General features: G+C 39.5%; 1 protein-coding gene across 1 annotated transcript in view; it reads left to right on the top strand.

Moving 5' to 3' along the window:
• Positions 1 to 12,613, top strand: part of NDUFAF8 (NADH:ubiquinone oxidoreductase complex assembly factor 8) — a 63,411-nt gene that overhangs the window by 16,464 nt on the left and 34,334 nt on the right. The gene's annotated exons all lie outside the window — the stretch shown is intronic.

Here is a 12,613-nt window from a genome sequence, read left to right as displayed (position 1 = left end):
TATTTGGAAAGTCACCAAGCATATCCATATCTGACACTGAGGTACTAGCAGTTATAGACTTGCCTATAATGTTCTACTAAGACACATTCGTCATCTAAAATGGATTGTTAAGGCTGCTAAATTCTAGCCCACCTCATGAAGCAGACTTTTTTTTCCTGTGCTTTTTACCCTTTGTCTGCTGCCCAAACAGCCTGCCTCTGTTGGTGTGAAGCTCATTTGTTCCTCAGTACTAGGTATTTTGCGCTGAAATAAAGCCAACTGGAAGGGCCATCATGCAGTGAGCCATAGAGGTGGCTTGTTTCCTCTCCAGCATCCCTGCAATAAAGGCAATTCTAATGAGGACAAATCTCTTGCCTTGGTGGTTGATGGGAGCAGGTGCTCACTATGTGATCCTTTTGCTGTCCCCACGCATGTATGTGCTTCCAACCACATGCTTATGAGGGTACTGTTACCAACTTGTGATCCCAAGTTCAAGTCGTAGTCAGGGCTTTATCTCGACGGAGGTAGACCTCATGAAGCAGCCTTGCTGAATTCACGCTGCCAGGTTCATAGAAATCCAGCTGATTGATATTTATTGCTGTGTGTTGTGTCTTTTCTACTTTTTACAACAGCAGAGAAACTAGAATTATTGGAACTTAGAGCAACTAGAATGAAATGGCGTTGGGGTCTGACTCTTTATGCATAAGCTATGATATATTGGGTGATTTTTTTATTATCCCAATATAAATTGGAGTGATGGGACATTTATGACTGCTTTGGAGGAATATTTTTTTGTATTATGTTTGATTCATAACTTGACATAGCTTATTGATTTTCCTACAAGGGTGGACAATATCTCAGTTATATTGCTTGTTAATATTTCATGTAAGATAAATTAATACAAAACAATTGTGCCGATTGGGTAGCTCACATCACATTGGATTTGATTTTGCTGTACTTGCAAGTCCACATTCCAAGCACCAGCTTAAGATAATGTTTGATAATTGTACCAACGTGAAAAAAGTTTTCTTAACCAAATTAATTCTCTTGACTTGTTGGTGATGGATCTGAAGACATTGTTAGTAACTGGGACACTTTTTAGAGCATGTATGTTGTTAACATCTTAAGTATGGAGGAGATTTGAGAACTGTTATCCTCCCTGACTTGAGCATATCCCATTCTAAATTAAGAGTGAAAAGTAAGAAGTTTAAAATATGGAAAAGGTACAAGTGTTACTGCTTAAATAATCTACAATGTAGTTATCTGAAGATCGAAGCCATCCTTAAGACTGCTAAATGCAACTATCTTCTAACTAATGTTTCACTGAAGAAACTTTACTCATATGTTAATCACTCCAAAGGTGAAACAAAAAGCGTTTGCCCTGTTGTTGTGGATGGTGAGGTATTACACCCAGAACTAAAATTGGCAGATGTATTTAACAGTAATTTCTTAGCATGCGACACCACAAGAATGTTAGATTGATTTGACCTGGGTACCATTACAATTGATGCTCCTGTGTGCCCAACTTTTAGTTTGCACACTGTGTGATAATTTCTGGGTCCCATAAGATAGGATTGTGGTATGGGAACGGACAATTTACCACGATGCTTTTGGGCTATGTGTAACAAATATTTCTGCAACTGTTATGTCCTTTTTTATATAAAATGTTGCTGTACTCTTATGTTCACTCAAGTTGGAATTTTGCAAATATAATTTCTATTCATAAATGGGGTCCGGTGAACAGAATCTCTAATTACAGGCCCAATTAGTTTGACCACACTTGTTAGTAAGAGCTTTGAAAGATACCTGTTTATTTTATTTATTTATTTACATTTGTTGACCAGGAGTGTCTACTGGACGTAGGTCCATTTTCAGCGGAGGCCCGGGGAGAAAAGCTCCACAGTTAAAATATACAGATAGTAGTTACATTAGCTTTACATAGCAATTAACAATTACAAACATAGTCCCAGATGAAGAACATAGTACATCAGTAGACAACTAGAATATTTATCATCTGCGAAGTACATAACAGACATTAACAATTGTTACAATAAGAAGTTCCTGCTGTATAATAAGTAGTTAGGCTTATGAGTATCCAAGCTTGCTATAATCAAGGTAGTTAGTGGGGTGGAAAGAAAGGTAGTGGGTGGTTGGGGTGGGTGATATTAGAGGGGGAGTTGCAAGGGCATAGCCAGCATGTTTTTCGGTGCGCTTTTAGTGAAGTTTTGAAGTGGGTGTATGATGGTACGGAGGTAATTGTGGGTGGGAGGGAGTTCCATAATTTGGCTATGGCGCAAGAGAATAGTGCTCCTCCAGCAGAGTTATTGGCTTTAGTGACCTGTAAGTGATTTTTGTTGCTGGATCTTAGTGGTCTGGTGGTGCGATAGGGTTGGAGTAGATTCTGGAGGGATGGGACTTTTAGTGGATGGTTTACTAGTTTGTGGTCGAGTGCGAGTTGATACCATTGAAGGAGGTGAGGGAGTTCAAGCCAGCCCAGTTCAGCAAGTGAGACAGTGGTGACTACGGTAGGATGCCCCTGTGGCGAATTTGGCGATTTTGTTGTAGTAGGTCTCGAACCTGTTTAGATCGCATTGCCTTAGGTTGGAATATATTGGAGAGGCATAAAGTAGGGTGGAGATAAGCTGGGAATTTGCTACTGAAATCTTTGCTGCTTTGGTGAGAAGTTGCTTATTTATGTATAATGCTCCTAGTTTTTTGTGGAATTTTTTATGGTCATGGATATGTGAATGTCAAATTTTAGTTTGTCTATTTCCACTCCTAGAATTTTGGTGTGTTCTGTTGGGTGTATAGTGGTGTATTTTGCTGTAATGTTAAAGTGAGAGTTGTTTTGAGTATGTTTGGTGGGTTGGAAGATGAGTAGTTTAGTTTTGTTTGGGTTGAGTATTAATTTGGCATCGGATAACCAAGTTTCAACAGAGGAAAAGGCTTCCTGTGTGGCTTTTTGCAACTTAGGGAGAGACTGGGATGAGCAGATGATGATTGAGTCATCTGCGTATTGTATGAGTGTGCCATGTTTGGTGGCAGAGGCTAGATTATTGTTGAAAATAGAGAAGAGTAGGGGTCCAAGGATGGATCCTTGGGGAACCCCTATAGAGACAGGTAGTTGGGGAGATATGTCATTCTGCCATACAACGGATTGTTGGCGGTCAGACATGTAACTCTGAAACCAGTTGGTGACTGACTGAGAGAAGGATAGGTTATTGAGGACAAAGATGAGTTGTTTGTGTGGGACCATGTCAAATGCTTTAGATAGGTCTAGGAAAGTAGCAGAGGAGAGAGAGCCATTGTTTTTATGCTGAAGGATAGTGTTAGTAAAGGAGAGTAAGACAGTGGTGGTGCTATGGTTTGGTCGGAAACCATGCTGAATATTGGAAAGGAGGTTGTTAGTAAGGAGGTATTCTGGGACCTGAGAGTGAATGCATCTCTCTAGTATTTTGGAGAGTGGAGAGAGAATAGCTATGGGGAGGTAATTGGTTAGTTCTGTGGAGGGGCCGCCTTTGTGGAGGGGAATTATTTGTGATACTTTCCATAGTGTGGGAACGTAACTTTGACATAGATCGGTTAATCAAGATGGATACTGAGTAGGCTAGAGCATCAGCTGCGATTTGTAGGTATTCACTTGGGAGGTTGTCTGCTGCTAATTTGGTGGGCTTAAGTTTAGTTAAGAGTTTTTTTATGTTGGAGCTAGGAACAGGAGAAACAGAAGACAGTGGGGAAATTACTAGTTGAAGGTGTGGGTTGGAGGGGGTTGTGTTGTCTAGCTAATGATAGTATGGTTTGTGTGAAGTGTGTGTTGAATGAGGTAGCAATATTTTCGGAGGAGTGAGGGATGTTAGGAGGAGGGGTACTGACTTTACCTGGGTGGAGGATGGAGTTTATGGAGGACCTGAATTGTTTGGGGTTATGTTGGGAGGAGACTAGGACAGATTGGTAGTATTGGAATTTGTCCTGTTTTATTAGCTTTTTGACTCTATTGCATAGTTCTAGGAATTTCTGTCTAGCTGAGGGGGTTTTGGTTTTGCGCCAGTACTCCCAGGCTTTATCCCTGTTTTTCATTTCTGACTTAGTGGTTTTCTATAGCCATGGGGAGGTTTGTGCTTTGGTTCTGGAAAGTCTTATGGGGTGTGGTAATTAAGGATGCTCAGGAAGGTAGTATTAAAAAATTCAACTGCGTCATCAAGACTGAAGTACTTTAGAGAATGCCAGTTATATTCTTTGAGGGATAAGATGAATGTGAGTGGACTAAAGTTTAGTTTTTTTACATATTTGACAGTAGATGACAGGTTTAGCTGGGTATAAGTGTTTTTTGAGTAGGAATGTTGGGGAGTGATCACTGAGGTTATCTGATAAGCAGCCTGCTATATATGACTGGGGGCTCTTACTGACTAGTATCCAATCCAGGGTAGTGTGCTTGTTGGAGTTTTTATTTATCCTGGTTGGCGACTGGACTAGTTGGGTGAAGCCATGAAGGTTTAGATGATGGGTTGGATGGTTGCCAGAACAGGATTGCCAGTCAATATTGAAATCACCTAAAATTATAGTTTCTTGGGGGAGATGATGGGTAGACCAGATGAGGAGGTTTTCCAGTGGAGGGATGTTTTGGCCAGGTGGAAGTAGCATCCGATTATGTTGATGGTTTTATTTTGGTGTATTTTGAGGTTGGTATATATTATTTCTTCATTGCCTGTTCGTGGAGCTGATGATTTATAATTGATGGTTTTATTTTGGTGCATTTTGACGTTGGTATATATTATTTCTTCATTGCCTATTTGTGGAGCTGATGATTTTAAAATCTGGATGTTTAGATGCTGTTTAAATATTCTAGCTATACCGCCTCCTTTCTTGTTTAGCTGGTCCACTCTTAGTATGTCGTAACTGATAAGGAGGATTTGCTCACTGGTAATGTGAGGTTTTAGCCAGGTTTCTGTCAGGATGACTGTATCTGGGGAGTACAAGTCTATGGTGGCACAGAGTTCATGGACCTTGTTGGCTATACTTCTAATATTTGGGCTTCGTAGAAGGAAGTCACTTGGCTTTCTATTGGCTGTGATTTGGGAGAAGTTGTGGTTTCTAGTCTGATTATGAGGAGTGGGGTTGGAGATGGTGGGGCCAGGATTGGGATGGATGTCTCCACTTAGGGCTAGTTTTGATATGCATGAGGTTATTAGTTTTCTCAGTTTTTGAATGTGTTTGTTTATTAGGGAAACTTTATGATTGTGCTCTGTGGGTAATGGGTATGGTGGGAGGGTTACTATGTTAAGTTGTAGGGATGCTTTTTGTTTGAGTAATATAGTTGATAGGTTAGGTGGGGGTACATAGGGATTGTTCTTGTTGGTGGGAGGGGAGCTGAGTGAGGGTGAGATATGAGTGGTGGTGTGAGTAGTAATACAGTGGTAGTGGTTGAGTGGGGAATGATGGAGTTTTGGTAGGCTGTAAGATATGCAAGGAGAGTGCATGCATGCAGTGAGCATAGGTATGGTATGCTTATATATGTTAGTTGAGGAGGAGTGATAGTAGTGGAAAGATGGAGGAGGTAGTGTTGGGTTTAGTGCCGTGGTTGTCTGTTGGAAAGATGGGAGGGGTTTGCGTGTGTAATAAAGGTAGGACCACTGGGGGCAGGGTGGGGAGTGAAGCGGGCAGAAACCCTGTTAGTTGCTCTTATGAGGGGGCTGGAAACAATCAGATAAGAGTAAACTGATAAAAGAACATATGATAGTGATTGTGGAGACTCGGGTAGGTACCCTGTATTTCCACAAACTCTCAGTTAGCTGTGCCCCAGTTCAGGCAGTTTTTAGTAAGTTTTATGGCTGGGCTGAGCATAAAGTGCTCAGAGGGTGGTTGTAGTTTTAAAAATAGTGCCTGCCACAGGTAATATTTGTTAACTTTGGGATTGGCTTAAGGTAATAAACAGGGAAAGGGGGGGAGAACAAGAGTGTGAGCAGGCAGTTCTTTTGTACTGCTGCTAATGAGCCAAAGCAAAGACAAGTTTGTGTTTAAGAAACAATCAGAATTGACCAAGGACTGCTCTGAAGCTGTAAGTCATTTCTTAACCATTTCTCAGATGAAAAAACAGAATAACCTTGTATCAGTGGGCTACTGTGGTCACAATTTAAATTAACAAACACACAGTATTTTATCAGTTATGGATACTATTTGCTAACAGAAGCAAATAAAAGAGAAAATGGAAGATGTGTGTGTGTGGGGGGGGGGGGGGGCTGCGGTGGGGCTGCTTACAAGTCAAAGTAGAGTGCTCTCCAGGGGATAATGAAAATTAGCTTAACAGACACATACTCAAAGTTAACTTTAGCTGTTTGTGGCTGCAGACAGTTCAGACCCTGACTGCGCTTTTCTTATAACAATGTAGCCACCGGTTGGATAAAAGATAAAGGTGGAAGTTGGGGTGTAGCTAGGATTTTCAAATTTGTACTCACAACTCCAAATTGCTGCCCCCATTAAGCCATACCCTCATTATTATCATCATGATGTTGCTACCCCCTTAAGTACATGTCCAAGTCATTTCCCCATCACAATGCTGCTCTCCTCCACCCTTAGCAAATGTCTGCCAGGAAGCTAATCTTGTACATGAAACGCCAAAACAATAGCAGGCATTTTAGTTCAAACATGCATTTGACCCAGATGGGAAAGCACATAAATAATTTCCCCATTTATATTGTATGCTAAACTTTACCCCAGCTGTGCTGTATCCAGATGGCTACTCGTGAGTGTGTTTTAATAAATTGTGACACTGTCCCCCACATATAAGCTGGAGGGCATTATCTGTATTTGTCAGAAACACCATCACCTCACATGAAATTATCCATGACCTTAATTTGGAACTCCTGGAGATCTAAATCACCATTAAAAAAAATCAGCTGCTACTCTGTTGCTAGCCACAGATCCCCACCAATGCCTCCCAGTGACCAAGAATTGTACCTTAACACCACTGAGTGTTTAAATATCAAATGATTTACTGTTATATATGCGACCACCACATTATCGTCAGACAATTGCAGGAAACTCATAAGGTCAAACAAATTACCGTACCACACAGAATGTCAACGATCCCTTTCTCGAACTGATGTTTAAATCACATGTGTGGGGTTTTTTTTGTGCATTTGGAGTATAACATCGGATGTCAAAACTGGGCATGTAATGTTGAGTTCGTACATTACTGTACGGATTTGAGAATTTGCCTACCAGTCAACTCGATTTTCGCTTATTAGTGTCAACATTACTGCATTTCACACATGTGCATGTCGACATTATGATAGTAAACCAAATCAAACATCTTCTTGCTAGGGGGTACAATTATCTAAACACTGAGCGGCACACCTACACATCTAAAAAATGGATATGCTTGGCATTCCCTAGACTATTTAACATTAGCATAAATTGTAAAAACTACCCATAAAAATCTCCTATACCCTTGACTTGGCCATTACCAAACTAGCTCGCACCTGTACCCCACTTTGCATCTTTTCATCCCTAGTGAAATCTACCCATAACTCACCTTCTCTGTCAGGTGCTGGTAACACCCCATCACCAAACCACTTTTAGAGACTTCTCCAGGGCAAATCTACTTCAGCTTGTATAAGACCTAGACAAAAATTCCCAATAATTCTTCAAAATAGTTACAACTAAGAGGGCTGCCACCTTCACTTCCAATTTGTAGCAATGCGGTAGAGTTGTCACCTCACAGCAAGACGTTATCCTGTTTATCAGTTAGAGCGTCTTCTGTGTGGAGGCATACGTGAATGGACGTGCCTTCGTTGAAGGTTGTGCGTCAGGGTTGGTAACTCGGCACGTAAAAATCCACTACCAAACATTAGCGGACCGGAGTTCCACTGTGGCGACCCCTAACCAGGGGTTAGCCGAAAGACACAACAACACCAACAGCTGTGTAGAAAATTCAGCACCCATCCACCCTAAATAAAGTTATAAATTCAGGAAGAAACATCTTTGGTGGAACTACCTTATTAATAAACTATACAACAAAATAAGGAACATAATGGCAAATTTATAAAAACAAAAATCTCCCTCCCTTACCTTGAGACCACAGTGAAACATGCCGTAAAGGAACTTGAGAGTACAGCTAGAAAATGAAAAGCAGAGTCTGAGCTTAAGGTTGCTCTACATACCAAAAAAAAATTGCAAATCTTTCTTCATTTGTGTCAAGAAAGTAAGGAATAATATCCAGCAATGTACTGGACTCGTATAATATTACACATTCTGATTTCAAGGATATAGCCAATATATTAGTAGACAAATTTAGTGATAACTTCCCACTCCACTCCACAAAGTTATCCATGAAGAGTATTGCAAAACAAAATAAATATCTTCACATCTGAACATAAACAAAGGTTTTATTTATGCAAAATGTCTGTTAATATATTAAAATGCTAACCGATACCCAAAGTAGACATATGTTATCATTCTAATTGTATGGTCAAAGAGACAACATGGGCAGACAAAAAAAAAATCAAACATCAAAAAACACAACACAGGCTTGCTATTTTACAGGGTCAATTATAACTTCTCCATTGGCAGTACAATATCAGGAAATGTGTTAAATGCTCTTTATGCACATAAAACCACTACCAGCACTTGTCACTCAGAAAAGATTTCCAAGCTGGATCTCACCTTGTGGAGTGGGATAGCTGTAGCTGTGCGTCACTCAGTGGGCATGAAGCCTGAGGTGAGGGTATGATTTAATATGACACTTAGGTGAGGTGCCAGTTCATTTCTATAGTTCATGTAGTACACAACCCGGGATGTCATCTGGTTCCATGGTTGCTGTATTCTTAGCTTTGGAGAGTGCATTTTTTACCTGTGTGGCCTTTTTTTACTGGAATTTGGCAATCTTCCGGTATTGAGATGGGCCATTGAGGGGGTGAGAGGGGGGTGAAGTTGGCACTGAATCCATCTGCCAAGATATTGGCAATATCCTTGGGATCAGTATATTTAATGCCATTCTGTTGTAGCTCAGAGCAGATCTGAGCATTGCCATTTAGATTCTTGACATAGTTATAGAATGCCTTGTGGTTGTCTTTGGAATCTTCAGCAATTTTATTTTCATAACTAGCTTTGGAGGGTTTTATGAGGGATCTCAGCTTCTTACTTACTTAAGTTTAGAACATGCATCTGTAATAAATGGAAGTTCTGAACAACATCCTGACATTTTAAAAGACACACAGATAAAGAAATCACAAAATCTAATTATAGCAGAAGCAGGTAGCAAAATCCATCTGTGTACACATATTACAGGAAAAAAGTTAAAATTCTAATATATAACAACTGTACATACCATCTGCATTTAGGAATTATTCTTCGCTCAACAATCAACTTCCCTCTCACAGCCCAACCCTTCTCCATCGCCCTATTCATGTTAGCACAATTCAAATCAGGGCTGAACAGTTGTGTAGTACATAGTGCCCCACTCTTACATCTGTCATTTCAATGGCCACTTAAGTTAATTTTTTCATTTGATGTTTATAAAACCTTCATCTAGTTATACTTGAAATTCTTATCCCATATATTCTAACTTTCCATAATATACCCTCTCATCCTATCTTACGACACATGCTCCAAACACTAATGATAAACTTGTCACAATCTACAGCTCCAAAGTGTATGAGAAGGCAAATAAAATTGGACGACAGCCACTGAGCAAGTTAGTCAATCCTGCAGCTGGTCCAGAATCTTAAAGTAATGATTTGTTGAAGAAAGAAGCACTTTTTAAGCCATTTAAACCCAGCACACAGTCTGAATGTGGCACAGATGCAAAAACACAGGATTCAGCCAACAGAAGCAACATACCTCTCAACTTCTTCGCTAAAGAATTCTGGTCAAAGTCAAAAACAATGGGGGAAAACTTGGGACATTATTTTAAAATATTATTGTACTTCACTTAAAAAAAAGTTGTTAAGACGACAAGTTTAACATAAACATTTTCTGAACAATTAGTATGAGATTATAATGTAAGACAATACTGGTTTACTGTAACCCCTAATTATTTACAGGAAAATTAAAAAAAATTAGGATGGGGTAGGACAAAAATGTGAGGTAAAATCAGGTACTTTTTAAAAGTATGAATAGCAGATATGGAGAAGAAATGGACCATTAGTTATCCAAAATAATAATGATGACAAATCTGAGCAGCAATAGTGAATTCACCAACTTACAACAGCAGAGAATACAATTCTGATTTTTTTTAAAGATGCTGGTTTAGAAAACATACTTACCAGCTTTCTTGCCTGTACTCTTCTAAACTTTAGTAAGGACACCCCCTTCACTTCTACAAAGTTTACACAAATTACAGTATCAAGACTGCATAAACGATTAAAATTACAGTATCAAGACTGCATAAATGATTAAGAGAAAACCCCAAAAGAAAACCAGGAAGTTGCTTTCATGCTTTGTGGCTTTGCCACCTTCCAGGAACATTTACACCTTTGACATCCGCGGTGGTGCAGCGGTAGCATTGTTGCCTCACAGCAAGAGGTTCTCCTGTTCGATTCTTGGCTGGAGTGCGGGGAGTGCCTTCTGTGTGGAGTCTGCATGTCCTCCCCATGGCTGGGTGGGCATTCGAAAGACATGCATAAATGGGCGTGCCTTCGTTGAAGGTTGAACGTCGAGCTGGCACCTCGGCGTTCGTCAAAATCTGCCAATCATTAGCGGACCGGAGTTCCGCTGTGGCGACCCCTAACCGGGAAAAGCCGAAAGACAACAATCAGGCAATTAACACCTTCCATACAAAATCGGGCTGAAACAATAATAAAATGAAAATACCTGATGAGTTGTAAATTGCAATGCAGTCTCAAGTCATGATGTTTTCATCCACTACACAACCGTTTTTTTTTCTTTTCTTGATACAGCTAAGGTGGTTCCTCCTGGGTCCTAGTGCTTGCCCTGTTGCTACCCCCATTCACATTATTTGTACTGCAATGCGTACAGTGCGTATGCCTCCCGACATCCGAATACTTAAAGTGGTGTTAGGTTGGAGAGACACTGAGCTCCTCATGGAGCCTGTAGCAGAGTGGGTTGTCAGTTTTGAACAACTGGTTACAGCAGGTTATCAGTTTTGAACAACAATTTAAAGAGTTGTCTACTGGATACTTCACAACATGGACTTACACAGTGCAGATCTACTTTCACAAATCTAATTAATTTTTATGAGCCCATTAGACTTGGGATTACCTGTAGTAGTGGTTTATCTTGACTTATCTAAGGCATTTGACAGTGTTCCATGCAAGCGTATTGTAAACGCAATGCATAAACAGTTGATAAACCCTTATTATTCACTGGATTTCTAAACTGGCTCTGTAGGAGATCACAAAGAGTCAGAATTAATTCTAATTGGGCACAGGGGACTAGAGGAGTGCCACAAGTATCAATCTTAGGATCCATGCTTTTTAGTATAGTGTTTTCCTTAAAACTTAAATCTTCTTCAGTATGGTGGGCTACACCAAAAGATACGGATAAGTGTAACAAGTATTTGATCTTGGTTTCCCCTTGGCTAAAACAAAATGGTATCCATATTAACAAGTATAAATGTGGTGTTCTTCACTTTGGTAAAGTCGGTAAGTTAGGCTCTATCAATTTATTCAATTTATTGGCATACAAGGAATTGGGTATTCCTGATTGCAATGATTTTAAATTTAGATTTCATGTCAAAGGATAAAAACTAAATTGATAAAAGTAATAGGATTAATTTTTAAGAATTTTATTTAAAATAATATGGATTTGTGTTATCATATGTTCACCCTATCATAAACTATAACATCATTTTATGGGTATAAAAAAGGAGACCTACTAGCACTTGAAGGAATGCAGAGGAAGTTTATAAAGAGAAGTTTGGAGATTAATAGTTGTATGTTTGCGCTAGATTAAAACATTTTGGTCTTTTTTTTCCATTAGTTATAGGTATTTGCCATCAATATGTTCTAATGAAATGTATGTATAACTACAAGTATTTGGATGATAAGCTATGCTTAGCTTACTGGGTTTTAATGAATGAAGAACTCCACTTGTTAAATAAAATATCAAACTTATGAATTCAAGTAGAACTATTAGAGGTACCAACTGTTCTTTTAAAACTGGTACATGTAGAACTGCAATGACATCCTAAATTTCTATTGCACTCTGTGTGTCCTTGTAGAATAGACTTTTCTTGTTCATTTGTCAATCTGGATCCCTACAACTATTTAAAAAAAACACCTCCATACATGGATGAGTCCTAAGCTTTTACTTTTCTTCTGGAGTTTGCGTTTTGTTTTTTGCCCTAACTCAGTTTTACTTGAACTGTTGAATTATATAGTGTTCAAATAAATGTTCTGTACAGAAATTCTTTGCTGTCATCTTCACTGCCAGTATAAACCTCTTTCCCATTTTTTTCGGCCAGATGCTTACTAACAGTAATGGATTCAGGTGATAGGTGTGTATGTCCGTCTGTACAGAAATTCTTTGCTGTCATCTTCACTGCCAGTATAAATTCCCTTCCCATTTTTTCTACCAGATGCTTACTAACAGTAATGGATTCAGGTGCTAGGGTGTATGTCCCACTTGCAGGAAGTCTGGAGGTAATGGAACCTGGAAGGAGTATGCATAGATGATG

This window comes from Protopterus annectens, chromosome 10.part0 (genome assembly GCF_019279795.1).
Source record: "Protopterus annectens isolate FY-2018-M chromosome 10.part0, PAN1.0, whole genome shotgun sequence".
NCBI lineage: Eukaryota > Metazoa > Chordata > Ceratodontiformes > Protopteridae > Protopterus > Protopterus annectens.
The sequence above is the reverse complement of the archived record's forward strand: the minus strand, read 5'-3'. Positions and strand labels throughout refer to the sequence as shown.